This window comes from Mytilus californianus, unplaced genomic scaffold, assembly GCF_021869535.1.
Source record: "Mytilus californianus isolate M0D057914Y unplaced genomic scaffold, xbMytCali1.0.p SCAF_2, whole genome shotgun sequence".
Classification (NCBI taxonomy): domain Eukaryota; kingdom Metazoa; phylum Mollusca; class Bivalvia; order Mytilida; family Mytilidae; genus Mytilus; species Mytilus californianus.
The window spans coordinates 122,904,064-122,919,095 of NW_026262668.1; the positions used below are offsets into that span (position 1 = coordinate 122,904,064).

Here is a 15,032-nt window from a genome sequence, read left to right on the forward strand (position 1 = left end):
AATTGCATCATCTGATCAATTATTTCTACATATGAAGAAGAATTTACCAAGGACTGGTATAGTTCTATTCAATTCATTTCAGCTTCCACTCTCAAAGGATTGTACAAATAATGTATACTACATTACATGTCCAAACATTTTGTGCTTAATGTACATGTAGAGGACTATATCAATCATCAGTGCAAGGATTGTACACAGTATGTACATGTAGGTGTGTATATCAATCATCAGTTCAAGGATTGTACACATAATGTACATGTTGAGGGGTATATCAATGCTTAGTCCAAGTATTGTTAACATAAAGCACATGTAGAAGAGTATATAAATCCCCAGTCCATGGATTGTGCTCGCGCTATACATGAAAAGTAGTATATATTAATCTGCAGTCCATGAATTGTGCAAGCACTATACATGTAAAGTAGTATATTAATCCCCAGTCCATGGATTGTGCACACCCTATACATGTTAAGCAGTATATTAATCCCCAGTCCATAAATTGTGCAAGCGCTATACATTTAAAGAAGTATATTAATCCCCAGCCCATGGATTGTACACACCCTATACATGTAAAGGGGTATATTGATCCCCAGTCCATGGATTGTGCACACCCTATACATGTAAAGGGGTATATTAATCTGCAGTCTAAGGATTGTGCACACCCTATACATGTAAAGTAGTATATTAAACCCCAGTCCATGGATTGTGCACACCCTATTGAGTAAAGGGGTATATTAATCTGCAGTCCATGGATTGTGCACACCCTATACATGTAAAGTAGTATATTAATCCCCAGTCCATGAATTGTGCACACCCTATACATGTAAAGTAGTATATTAATCCCGAGTCCATGGATTGTGCACACCCTATACATGTTTAAAGCAGTATATTAATCTACAGTCAATAAATTGTGCAAGCGCTATACATGTAAAGTAGTATATTAATCCCCAGTCCATGGATTGTGCACACCTTATACATGTAAAGCAGTATATTAATCCCCAGTCCATGGATTGTGCACACCCTATACATGTTTAAAGCAGAATATTAATCTACAGTCCATAAATTGTGCAAGTGCTATACATGTAAAGTAGTATATTAATCCCTAGTCCATGGATTGTGCACACCCTATACATGTAAAGCAGTATATTAATCCCCAGTCCATAGATTGTGCACACCCTATACATGTTTAAAGCAGTATATTAATCTACAGTCCATAAATTGTGCAAGCGCTATACATGTAAAGTAGTATATTAATCCCCAGTCCATGGATTGTGCACACCCTATACATGTTTAAAGCAGTATATTAATCTACAGTCAATAAATTGTGCAAGCGCTATACATGTAAAGTAGCATATTAATCCCCAGTCCATGGATTGTGCACACCCTATACATGTTTAAAGCAGAATATTAATCTACAGTCCATAAATTGTGCAAGTGCTATACATGTAAAGTAGTATATTAATCCCTAGTCCATGGATTGTGCACACCCTATACATGTAAAGCAGTATATTAATCCCCAGTCCATAGATTGTGCACACCCTATACATGTTTAAAGCAGTATATTAATCTACAGTCCATAAATTGTGCAAGCGCTATACATGTAAAGTAGTATATTAATCCCCAGTCCATGGATTGTGCACACCCTATACATGTTTAAAGCAGTATATTAATCTACAGTCAATAAATTGTGCAAGCACTATACATGTAAAGTAGTATATTAATCCCCAGTCCATGGATTGTGCACACCCTATACATGTAAAGCAGTATATTAATCCCCAGTCAATGGATTGTGCACACCCTATACATGTTTAAAGCAGTATATTAATCTACAGTCCATAAATTGTGCAAGTGCTATACATGTAAAGTAGTATATTAATCCCCAGTCCATGGATTGTGCACACCCTATACATGTAAAGCAGTATATTAATCCCCAGTCCATGGATTGTGCACACCCTATACATGTTTAAAGCAGTATATTAATCTACAGTCCATAAATTGTGCAAGCGCTATACATGTAAAGTAGTATATTAATCCCCAGTCCATGGATTGTGCACACCCTATACATGTTTAAAGCAGTATATTAATCTACAGTCCATAAATTGTGCAAGTGCTATACATGTAAAGTAGTATATTAATCCCCAGTCCATGGATTGTGCACACCCTATACATGTTTAAAGCAGTATATTAAACTACAGTCCATAAATTGTGCACACCCTATACATGTTTAAAGCAGTATATTAATCTACAGTCCATAAATTGTGCAAGTGCTTTACATGTAAAGTAGTATATTAATCCCCAGTCCATGGATTGTGCACACCCTATACATGTTTAAAGCAGTATATTAATCTACAGTCCATAAATTGTGCAAGCACTATACATGTAAAGTAGTATATTAATCTGCTGTCCATGGATTTTGCACACCCTATACATGTAAAGGGGTTTATTAATCTACAGTCCATGAATTGTGCACACCCTATACATGTAAAGGGGTATATTAATCTACAGTCCATGAATTGTGCACACCCTATACATGTAAAGTAGTATATTGATCCCCAGTCCATGGATTGTGCACACCCTATACATGTAAAGGGGTATATTAATCCCCAGTCCATGGATTGTGCACACTCTATACATGTAAAGGGGTATATTAATCTACAGTCCATGAACTGTGCATGCGCTGTAACATGTAAAGCAGTATATTAATCCGCAGTCTATGGATTGTGCAAGCACTATACATGTAAAGGAGTATATTAATCCGCAGTCCATTAATTGTGCACGCACTATACATGTAAAGGGGTATATCAATCCGCAGTCCATGGATTGTGCAATCACTATACATATAAAGGGTATGTTAATTCTTCATCCAAGGATCGTACATACAAAGTACATCGAGAGGGTTGCAGTACTTCCAGAACAAAATTTTTATTCAGTCAAAATTAAAATGAATATAACAGATATTATAAATTGACTAACTGCTTCAGAGTATTTCAAATATTTGGGCCCCAAAACATTTTTTTCATTATAGTTCTCTCATGTTGGTTTTATTTTTCAAACAGGAATACGAATGATATCAGATGTATACACATGAGGTTTATAGTAAGATATCATACTATATATGCAAGCTTAATTGTACAATGCTGTTTTCCAATGCTCTGTTGTCTTGTTACATTTCGTCGTAATCCTAAGTTAGGGATGTTTAACGAACTACACTAATTTATGATATAAGTCGGACGGTCTGTGTTTTCTTTTCAAGATGTTCCTTTTAACATAATGACTCTCGACCCCATTGTCCATTAAAGTATTCAATAAATTTCAGGTGTTATCATGGTTATTAGCTTTGTCAAAGGAAGATAACATGACTTTCAAATTATTCAATACAACTTGAATATAAAATGCTTCGCTGGGGCGCAGCTTGATACGACCGCAGAGGTCGAACCCTGAACAGTTGGGGCAAGTATGGACACAACATTCAAGCTTGATACAGCTCTGAATTTGGATTGTTATTAAATATTTGACACAGCATAGGTTACTGACACAGAAAGAATGTGGTCTAAGAACTTGAATTTTTTTAATTTACCTATTATGGTCCAATGTCCAAAATCAAAATACATGGTTAGATTCAGCATATCAAAGAACCCCATATATTCAATTTTTGTTAAAATCAAACAAAGTTTAATTTTGGACCCCAACTTGGACAAACTTGAAAACTTGGCCCATAATCAAAAATCTAAACACATGTTTAGATTCAGCATATCAAAGAACCCCAAAAATTCAATTTTTACTAAAATCAAACTATGTTTAATTTTGGACCCTTTGGACCTTAATGTAGACCAATTTAAAAAACGGGACTTAAAATTAAAAATCTAAATACACGGTTAGATTTGGAATATCAAAGAACCCCAATAATTCAATTTTTGATGAAATCAATCAAAGTTTAATTTTGGACCCTTTTGACCTCAATATGAACCAATTTGATAGCGGGGTCCACAAATAAAAAATCTAAATTCATGGTTAGATTCAGCATATCAAAGAACCCCATATATTCAATTTTTGTTGAAATCAAAAAAAGTTTAATTTTGGACCCCAACTTGGACCAACTTGAAAACTGGTCCCATAATCCAAAATCTAAACACATGTTTAGATTCAGCATATCAAAGAACCCCAAGAATTCAATTTTTGTTAAAATCAAACTAAGTTTAATTTTGGACCCTTTGGACCTCAATGAAGACCAATTTAAAAAAAACGGGACCCAAATTAAAAATCTAAAAACACGGTTAGATTTGGCATATCAAAGAACCCCAATAATTCAATTTTTGATGAAATCAAACAAAGTTTAATTTTGGACCCCAATTTGGACCAACTTGAAAACTGGGCCCATAATCAAAAATCTAAATACATGTTTAGATTCAGCATATCAAAGAACCCCATATATTCAATTTTTGTTGAAATCAAACAAAGTTTAAATACTGGACCCTATCTTGGACCAACTTGAAAACTGGGCCCATAATCAAAAATCTAAACACATGTTTAGATTCAGCATATCAAAGAACCCCAAGAATTCAATTTTTGTTAAAATCAAACTAAGTTTAATTTTGGACCCTTTGGACCTTAATGTAGACCAATTTAAAAAACAGGACCCAAAATTAAAAATCTAAATACACGGTTAGATTTGGAATATCAAAGAACCCTAATAATTCAATTTTAGATGAAATCAAATAAAGTTAAATTTTGGACCCTTTTGACCTCAATATGAACCAATTTGATAACGGGGTCCACAAATAAAAAATCTAAATACATGGTTAGTTTCAGCATATCAAAGAGCCCCATATATTCAATTTTTGTTGAAATCAAACAAAGTTTAATTTTGGACCCCAATTTAGACCAACTTGAAAACTGGGCCCATAATCAAAAATCTAAATACATGTTTAGATTCAGCATATCAAAGAACCTCATATATTCAATTTTTGCTAAAATCAAACAAAGTTTAATTTTGGACCCTTTGTACCTTAATGTAGACCAATTTGAAAACTGGACCCAAAATTAAAAATCTAAATACACTGTTAGATTCGGCATAACAAATAAATAAAAGTGATCAAAGATTTTACAAATCTAATGCGCCATACTGTGCAATTAAAGATTACTTCTTGAAATTTTTCAATATTTGAAATTTGAAAAAAAAATAATATTTCAAGAATAATTCTTTTTAATTTCTGAAATCTGAAATGAGAAAAAATTGACCCCCCACAATTTCTTTTTATCCCCCCCCCCTTTTTTCCCCCCAAAAATTCTTTCCCTCAAGATATGGTCAAAATCTCAATTCAAATTTCCAATGGAGTTGGCAACCATAATTACCCATTTAAATTTACCATAGTGCTAACTTAATCTATTTCATAATAGAATTAAAAATACAGTGTCAAATCTTTCATATGGATTTTTTTGTAAAAAAAAAGATGCAACATTTGCAGATATTTTTACTGGTCTTCCTTTATAAATATGCATTTCTTTAAACATAATTTAAAAGCAGTGTAAGGGAAGTAACCAAAACGTTGTATTTGGATTACCTCCCTTACACTGTTTTAAATTATCTTTATTGTTCATTATCCATTACTTTATACATAATTTAAAAGCAGTGTAAGGGAGATAATTTCAATGATGTATTTGATTTATCTCCCTTACACTGCTTTAAATTATGTTTTGTACTAAAGTATTTGTCCATTAACCAGGACAACCTTGTTTTTCCCCCTTTTTTGCCCTAATTCCTAAACGGTTTGAGCCATAACCCCCCAAAGCAAATCCTAACCATCCCTTTGTGGTATGGAAACTTGTAGTATAATTTCAGAGAGATCCATACACCGTTCCACAGTTATTGTCTGGAAACTAGAAAATGCTTATTTTTGGCCCCTTTTTGGCCCCTAATTCCTTAACTGTTGGTACCATAACCCCCAAAATCAATCCCAACCTTCCTTTTGTGGTATTTAACCTTATGGTCAAATTTCAAAAAGATCCATTCACTTAAACTAAAGTTAGAGTGCGAAAACCAATGTGTATTCGGACGACGACGCCGGACGACGACGACGACGACGACGACGCCGGACGACGACGACGACGCCAACGTCATACCAATATACGACCACAAAATTTTTTTGCGGTCGTATAAAAATATGTTTCATCGTGACTACATCTAGAAATTCATGGTAATATAAATACAAAGTAAAATTTCCTTCAAATAGTAATGGATCATTCAATATTAGAAAACAGGGAGGACGAAGATACCAAACGGACAATCATACATGATAAATCAAACATAGACACTGTCTATTAGACAGACAGCACCGTGTAGCCTGTACATTTATCGCTTGGAGGCAACAGGGGAATAATTATATTTTAAAATCTATTGTTACCAGTGATGGACATATAAAAGTAGGTGATAAGGCTACACCATGGTTAACAAGAGTGCACACGCTGAAATTTGTCACCTTCTTTACTAACCATTGATTTCATGTTGATAGTCCTAAATATAAAGCTTTACTACAAGTAACACATAAACTTAACATGATCCAAGAAAATGAGGTCAAGGTCAGATAAACTAAACGAGAAAAACATGTGCACCTTACAATCATTCAATAAACCAAACATAGTTGACCTATTGCTTATAGTTTCTAAGAAACAGTCTTAACCAAGAAAACTTAACATTGACCAAAGAACCATGAAAATGAAGTCAAGGTCAGATGAACCATGCCAGACAGACATTGTACACCTTACAATCAATTTATTCATTAAATATAGTTGACCTATTGCTTATAGTATCTAAGAAACAAACTTAACCATGAAAACTTAACACTGACCAATGAACCATGAAAATGAGGTCAAGGTCAAATGATACCTGCAAGACAGACATATACACCTTACACTCCTTCCATACAACAAATATAGTTGATCTATTGCTTATAGTTGAAGAAAAACAGACCAAAACACAATAAAATGCTCCACTGGGCGCAGCTTGATATGACCGCAGAGGTCGAACCCTGAACAGTTTGGGCAAGTATGGACACAACATTCAAGCTTGATACAGCACTGAATTTGGATTCTGATTAAATATTTGACACAGCATAGGTTTCTGACACAGAATGAATGTGGTCTTAGAACTTATAAATTTTTAATTTACCTATTCAAACCATATCATTATTATTTGCTTTTATATATAAATCAGAAATAACCAATTCAAAATGGAAAATTTTAAAGAAAAAAAAGGAAAAAAAGGAAAAAAAATCCCTCCCCCCAAATTTTTTGAACCCCCTAATGATTCATCACCTCCAAACTCAATCCCAGCCTTCCCTTTGTGGTATGGTACCTTGCAGTACAATTTAAGAGAGATCCATATACTTCAACACAAGTTATTGTCTGGAAACTAGAAAAATGCTTATTTTTGACCCCTTATTCCTAAACGTTTTAGTCAATTACCCCCAAACTCAATTCCAGCTTTCCCTTTGTGATATGGAACCTTGTAGTACAATTTCAGAAAGATCCATACACTTACACACAAGTTATTATCATGAAACTAGAAAAATGCTTGTTTTTTGCCCCTTTTTTGGCCCCTAATTCCTAAAATTTTGAGGAAATTACCCCCAAAATCAATCCCAGCATTCCCTTTGTGATATGGAACCTTGTGGTACAATGTCAGAGAGATCCATACACTAACACACAAGTTATGTGGTATTAAACCTTATGGTAAAATTACATAGAGATCCATTCACTTAAACTAAAGTTAGAGTGTGAAAATCAATGTGTCTTCGGACGACGACGACTACGACGACAACATCATACCAATAGACAACCACAAAATTATTTTGCGGTTGTATAAAACTTAACACTGAGAAATGAACCGTGAAAATGAGGTCAAGGTCAAATAAAACCTGTGAGACTGACATGTACATCATAAAATATTTCCATACACCAAATATAGTTGACCTATTGCATATAGTATTAGAAAAAAAGACCAAAACTCAAAAACTTAACTTTAACCACTGAACCATGAAAATGAGGTCAAGGTCAGATGACACCTACCAGTTGGACATGTACACCTTACAATCATTCCATATACCAAATATAGTAGACCTACTGCTTATAGTACCTGATAAATGGACTTGACCACGAAAACTTAACCTTGTTCACTGATCCATGAAATGAGGTTGAAGTCAAATAAAGATTGTCTGATGGGCATGAGGACCTTGCAAGATACGCACATACCAAATATAGTTATCCTATTACTCATTATAAGAAAGAAATTAACATTACAAAAAATGTTGACTTTTTTTTCAAGTCACTGAACCATGAAAATGAGGTCAAGGACAATGGACATATGACAGACGGAAACTTCGTAACATAAGGCATCTATATACAAAGTATGAAGCATCCAAGTCTTCTAGCTTCTAAAATATAAAGCTTTTAAGAAGTTAGCTAAAGCCGCCGCCGCCACCACCGGATCACTATCCCTATGTCGAGCTTTCTGCGACAAAAGTCGCAGGCTCGACAAAAACCAACATTTTACAAAACATCACATAGAAATTTAAAGACTTCATGATGCAACACAAATCCAACCTAATACCGGGGTGATATCAGTTGCATTGGAAGGTAAAGAAAATCCTGCTCCACTTGTGCCCTCCGTTGTGTTGCTCATGGTAAATGTAAACTCATTGATGGGTCAGAAATGGATGGGACTGTGGCTCTCACAATTTGAACGTATCCGTGGTCATCAGTAACACAGATATTGCAGAAAGAGCTGTTGGGGAAACATCAGCATATTGAAAAGGTGAATCTCAGCAAGAGCATATATCGATTTCAAGTTTGGTTACAGTATTATACTTAACACAATCATTTATGGCAAAATTCCGAATAATCAGGAATCAGGAAAAAGTAATCAAAATGGTCCCACTCTTTTACGCTGGAGAACCAAAACATAAAAACAAATTCACTGGCTCAATCAAATTCATCAGTTACTGTAAAACTCAATGAGTAACATCAAATCCTTACTGGATAAAACTAAAACTTTAAACATCATCAAAAGTTTCCAAAATCTAATGAAAAAGTGAAATAATGCTTATTTTCAAAACTAGTGGATGCTGTCTTGGGTTTCTTTTGATACTTTAGCAAGTATCATTGGAGACAACATCTCCAAAGTCAAGCTGTCCATTTGTCCAATATGTCCACCTTGCATAAGGATTGATAAGCTATAACTAGTCATGGTTTAAATGCATTTGGAACATAGTGTTTGTAACAGACAAACAAGAGGACACACACCCCTTGGCACAAATTAAATGAACGTAAAACTCTGAGGTTGTTTTGGATAATAAATATGTTATGTCAGTAACTTTTTTTTTATTTTAAAATTGATAATAATTACCCTCAAAACTTTATTTTTTACTTTCATCTAAATAAATGGGGAATGACACCCCATATAACGTTCTAAAGGGACATAACTCAAAAACAGTAAAAGTGATGCTACCCAACTTCGTACTTGATCTGAGTTTTGTGGTAATAAGCATTATGTATGAGTTTCATAATATTTGGTTGAGGCAATTTAAGTGAGAGAACGTAAACAAAAAATCCTCATCTTTTCCATTTGTAAAGGGGCATAACTCTAGAACAGTAAAAGTGACGCCACCAAAATTAAAACTTGATCTGTGTTTTTTTGTAATAAGCATCATGTATAAGATTGATAACAGTTGGTTGAGGCAAACTTAAGTTAGAGAATGGAAACGAAAAAAAAATTCAGCAATTTTTCTATTTGTAAAGGGGCATAACTCTCGAACGGTAAAAGTGACACCACCAAAATTCGAACCTAATTTCTCTTTTTGGTAATAAGCATTGTGTATAAGTTTCATAACATTTGGTTGAGGCAAACTAAAGTTAGAGAATGGAAACCCATTTTGGGATGTACGGACAGACATACAGAAGGACAAGGGTAAAACTTAATGCTCCTCCGCTACGGCCAGGCAAACAAACTGTATAAAACATGATAAAACTACGATATTTTTCTTTGAGTTAAGTCAAAGGGAGTACGCATTTAAAAAAAGACTTCCACATTTGTATTCGCTGCTTCTATTCTGAGCTCTAAGTTTTAAGGAGTACGATCAAAGATTTGTCAGCTCTGAGTCGAGATAATGTGTCAACGTGTTTTCCAGAATGATATCTGGTGAACTCGTAATCTAAAACTTCTAGTTCATTCTGCCTGTCTAGTACACAGAAGGATTAATATTCATATCATATTGACATGTTTGAGACTTGAAAAAAGTCGGAAGATTATAAAAATCCATCTATCCTTATACAATTTATAGGTCATCACTAAGCATTTGATTTAAATTCAATATCCATATTTAACCAAAATCAAAGATGTGGAATCCTTTGAAACTTTGTGAAGTAAATCCTTAGTCAGACAGGGAAATCAAGCTAAATTATAAAATGTCACTCAATTGTATAACAACAGGGCTTCTTGAAGTATAAACTGATCAATATTGAACTTCTGATAGCTCTTACCAACTATTCATAGTTGATTACATTCTTATTAGATTTCAGGTTAACATATTTCTATAAACTTGTCATTTATTGGTATTTCATTTCTTCAAAATTTGAATGTGAATAATTTTAAACTGTGTTATATATGTAAATATTGAATAAAATGCTCCGCTGGGCACAGCTTAATACGACAGCAGATGTCGAACCCTGAACAGTTGGGGCAAGTATGGACACAACATTCAAGCTTGATACAGCACTGAATTTGGATTGTGATTAAATATTTGACACAGCATAGGTTTCTGACACAGAATTAATGTGGTCTAAGAACTTAAAAAAATTTTAATTTACCTATTCAAACCATATCATTATTATTTGCTTTTATATATAAATCAGAAATAACCAATTCAAAATGGAAAATTTTAAAGAAAAAAAAACCCTCCCCAAATGTTTTGAACCCCCTTATGATTCATTACCCCCAAACTCAATCCCAGCCTTTCCTTTGTGGTATGGTACCTTGCAGTACAATTTCAGAGAGATCCATACACTTAAACACAAGTTATTGTCCTGAAACTAGAAAAATGCTTGTTTTTAGGCCCCTTTTTGGCCCCGAATTCCTAAATGTTTAAGGCAATTACCCCCAAACTCAAACCCAGCTTTCCCTTTGTGATATGGAACCTTGCAGTACAATTTCATAAAGATCCATACACTTACACACAAGTTATTATCCTGAAACTAGAAAAATGCTTTTTTTTTGCCCCTTTTTGGCCCCTAATTCCTAAAATTTTGAGGCAATTACCCCCAAAATCAATCCCAGCCTTCCCTCTGTGGTATGGTACCTTGCAGTACAATTTCAGAGAGATCCATATACTTGAACACAAGTTATTGTCTGGAAACTAGAAAAATGCTTATTTTTGGCCCCTTTTTGGCCCCTTATTCCTAAACGTTTTTGGCAATTACCCCCAAACTCAATTCCAGCTTTCCCTTTGTGATATGGAACCTTGTAGTACAATTTCAGAAAGATCCATACACTTACACACAAGTTATTATCATGAAACTAGAAAAATGCTTGTTTTTTGCCCCTTTTCTGGCCCCTAATTCCTAAAATTTTGAGGCAATTACCCCCAAAATCAATCCCAGCATTCCCTTTGTGATATGGAACCTTGTGGTACAATGTCAGAGAGATCCATACACTAACAGACAAGTAATGTCTGGAAGTTACAAAAATGCTTATTTTTGGCCCCTAATTCCTTAACTGTTGGTAGCATAACCCCCAAAATCAATCCCAACCTTCCTTTTGTGGTATTGAACCATATGGTAAAATTTCATAGAGATCCATTCACTTAAACTAAAGCTAGAGTGCGAAAACTAATGTGTCTTCGGACGACGACGACAACAACGCCGGACGACGACGCCAACGTCATACCAATATACGACCACAAAATTTTTGCGGTCGTATAAAAAGGGTACACCTTTAGCATGATTAGCTGGAGGTATTATACATTTTCTCTATAAAAGTATGGAAATTATTTTAAGATAAATCCAAATAAACTGCTTCGCTGAGCGCAGCTGGATACGCCCGCAGAGGTACAACCCTGAACAGTTGGGGCAAAAATGGACACAATATTCAAGCTTGATACAGGTCTGAATTTGGATTGTAATTATTAATAAATATTTGAAATTGGTTATATGAATTGAATTTATATTCAATTAAAGATTTCTTGCTGTTGTGCAATACACTGTGCTGTTGCACAATACTTAGTAAATCTGTTGTCAGACTAATAACAAATAAAATATTATAACTCGGAAACGAAAAATCGAAAATTTATAAAAATCAAAAGGGAGCTTACAAAAATAGATATAAACAATTTACCAAAGTTTCATAAAAAAAAATGCTTAAAGCATTTTTGAGTTATTGTCCGAAAACTGGAAAATCCCCCTTTTTGTAATGAATAAAACCCCATTAATCGGAAACGTACAGTCTGAAATTTATAAAAATCAAAAGGGAGCTCATGTCTATAGAAATAAACAATTCACCAAAGTTTCTTGCAAATTGGTGAAATTGTTTTTGAGTTATTGTCTGAAACTGGAAAATCCTCCCTTTTTTAATGAATAAAACCCCAAAACTTGGAAACGGTAAATCCAAAATTTATTAAAAACGAAAGGGAGCTCACATCAATAGATATGAACAATTCACAAAAGTTTCATGCAAGTTGGTAAAATTTTTTATGAGTTATAGTCCGAAAACTGGAAAATCCCCCCTTTTTTAATGAATAAAACCCCAAAACTCGGAAACGGTAAATCCGAAATTTATTCAAACAAAAGGGAGCTCACGTTAATTGATATGAACAATTCACAAAAGTTTCATGCAAATTGGTGAAATTTTTTTTGAGTTATTGTCTGAAAACTGGATAATTCCCCCTTTTTTAATGAATAAAACCCCAAAACTCGGAAATGGTAAATCTGAAATTTATAAAAAACGAAAGGGAGCTCACATCAATAGATATAAACAATTCACCAAAGTTTCATGCATATTGGTTAAAGTGTTTTTGAATGTCTGACATGTTGACAACGGACGGACAGACAGAGGGACAGATGGACAGACAGACGGTCAACGGTATACCATAATATGTCCCGTAAACGGGCGTATAAAAACGAAAGGGAGCTCACGTCAATAGAATATAAACAATTTACCAAAGTTTTATGCAAATTGGTTAAAGCGTTTTTGAGTTAATGGCAGACATGTTGACGACGGACGGACAGACGGACAAAGGTATACCATAATACGTCCCGTAAACGGGCGTATAAAAACTGGAAAATCCCCCTATTCTAATGAATAAAACCCCATAACTCTGAAATGTAAAATCTAAAATTTATAAAATTCTAAAGGGAGCTTACATCAATACTGAATAGATATAAACAATTCACCAAAGTTTCATAAAAAATGTTGAAAGCATTTTTGAGTTATTGTTCGAAAACCGAAAAATCCCCCCTTTTTGTAATGAATAAAACCCCATAAATCGGAAATGTATGGTCTAAAATTTATAAAAATCAAAAAGGACCTCATGTCGATAGAAATAAACAATTCACCAAAGTTTCTTGCAAATTGGTGAAATTGTATTTGAGTTATTTTCTACAAACTGGAAAATCCCCCTTTTTTAATGAATAAATCCCCAAAACCCTGAACCAACAACAAAGGTTTGGTAGGATTCAACCACCTTAAAGAAGGTATTTAGAATATGCAATTGTCAAAACATTGAATACAGAAACCACTCCAAAAGGTTCAACAAAAAAATACTATATTAGACTATCCTATATCTATTAAATTTGTGTGTCAATTATTTTCTTGAGACTTACATACATACCAAGTTTAAAGGAGTTGAAAGATAGTTTCATTAAAAGTAGGTCTCCTAATGCCGATTTTGAATTAAAAGAGCAATATCTACAAACTTAAAAGATTTATGTCAACCAAAACAGAAAAACCAAAAGGAAGAAGTGTTGTATATCTTCAGACACCAGTATAGTCATCTGACCTGTAATTTAATTGATTGTGTCCTATCCTGATTATGACATTTTGACTGAGTGTGAATTTGCATGGCAAGTGATGCATTCATGGCAAGAGATGCTTGCCATGTTGACACACCAGGTCTCGCTCCTTCTTGGAGTTCATACGATTCCCTCAGTTTTTGTTTGTTACAATGATTTGTCTCTTTTTAATCGATTTACCATATTTGAAATATTATTTATACAAGTTGAAAAAAATTATAAATCAATCATAAAAAGACTTTCTTATTTCAAGTGCTTTCTTCCTTCACAGGACTTCAAGGATGAAAGCATTAGAAAAACAAATTCAGCTTTAGTTATATGTTACTGGGAGTATAAAAGATAAAATCATAACAATATAATATAAAACTGAGTTTGTTGTCATATAAAAATAGGCTAATGACACACAAAACAGTATTGATCCAATCTGCATCATTTTCCTGTCATATATATAGTTTTCAACATATTTTCCAACAGCTGTCCTTTATAAACAGGCTAATATATATGCAAAGGAAGGATTACTCAGTAAATGATCTGTCTTGGGAAAAATCAATCAAGCTCAACCCTGAGAAGATGTTTTCCACAAATCAAAGTTAATTTAGTCAATATATTAACTTTATTGGTGTCATATGGTACAGTGCAGTACTAGATTTAGGTTATATCACATCTAATAACATTAACAATATCAATTTTCTGCACCAGATGTGCATATCCACAAGTAATATATTCTCTTCAGTGATGCTGGAGGCCAAATATGTTAAAGTCTAAAATCTAATACAAATGCTAGAGAGCTGATAAAACCAAAAAGAACAAAAAATAAAGCCAAACCCGTTCAGAGCTATGCCTAACAAACTAAACAATCTATATCTTACTAATCAGTTATTATGCATTATTATATTAACAACCCTAATGAAACCTTATGGTGTATATATTATATCAATTTATCCTCCTTCCACATAGATCATCTGTGGTTTTGAAAAATG

At 33.8% G+C, this 15,032-nt stretch overlaps 1 long non-coding RNA gene across 2 annotated transcripts in view; it reads right to left on the reverse strand.

Annotated features, from left to right (window-relative positions):
* LOC127730872 (uncharacterized) overlaps positions 1–15,032 on the reverse strand; it is a 95,458-nt gene that overhangs the window by 61,180 nt on the left and 19,246 nt on the right. Inside the window, exons 3-4 of one of the 2 annotated variants that reach the window (XR_007995335.1) lie at positions 11,145–11,345; positions 5,727–7,308 (exon numbers count right to left, since the gene is read on the reverse strand). This is a non-coding gene — a long non-coding RNA (uncharacterized LOC127730872). Of the gene's footprint in view, positions 1–5,438; positions 7,309–11,144; positions 11,346–15,032 lie in introns of those variants that run through there. The other variant, XR_007995334.1, reaches the window with a different exon arrangement.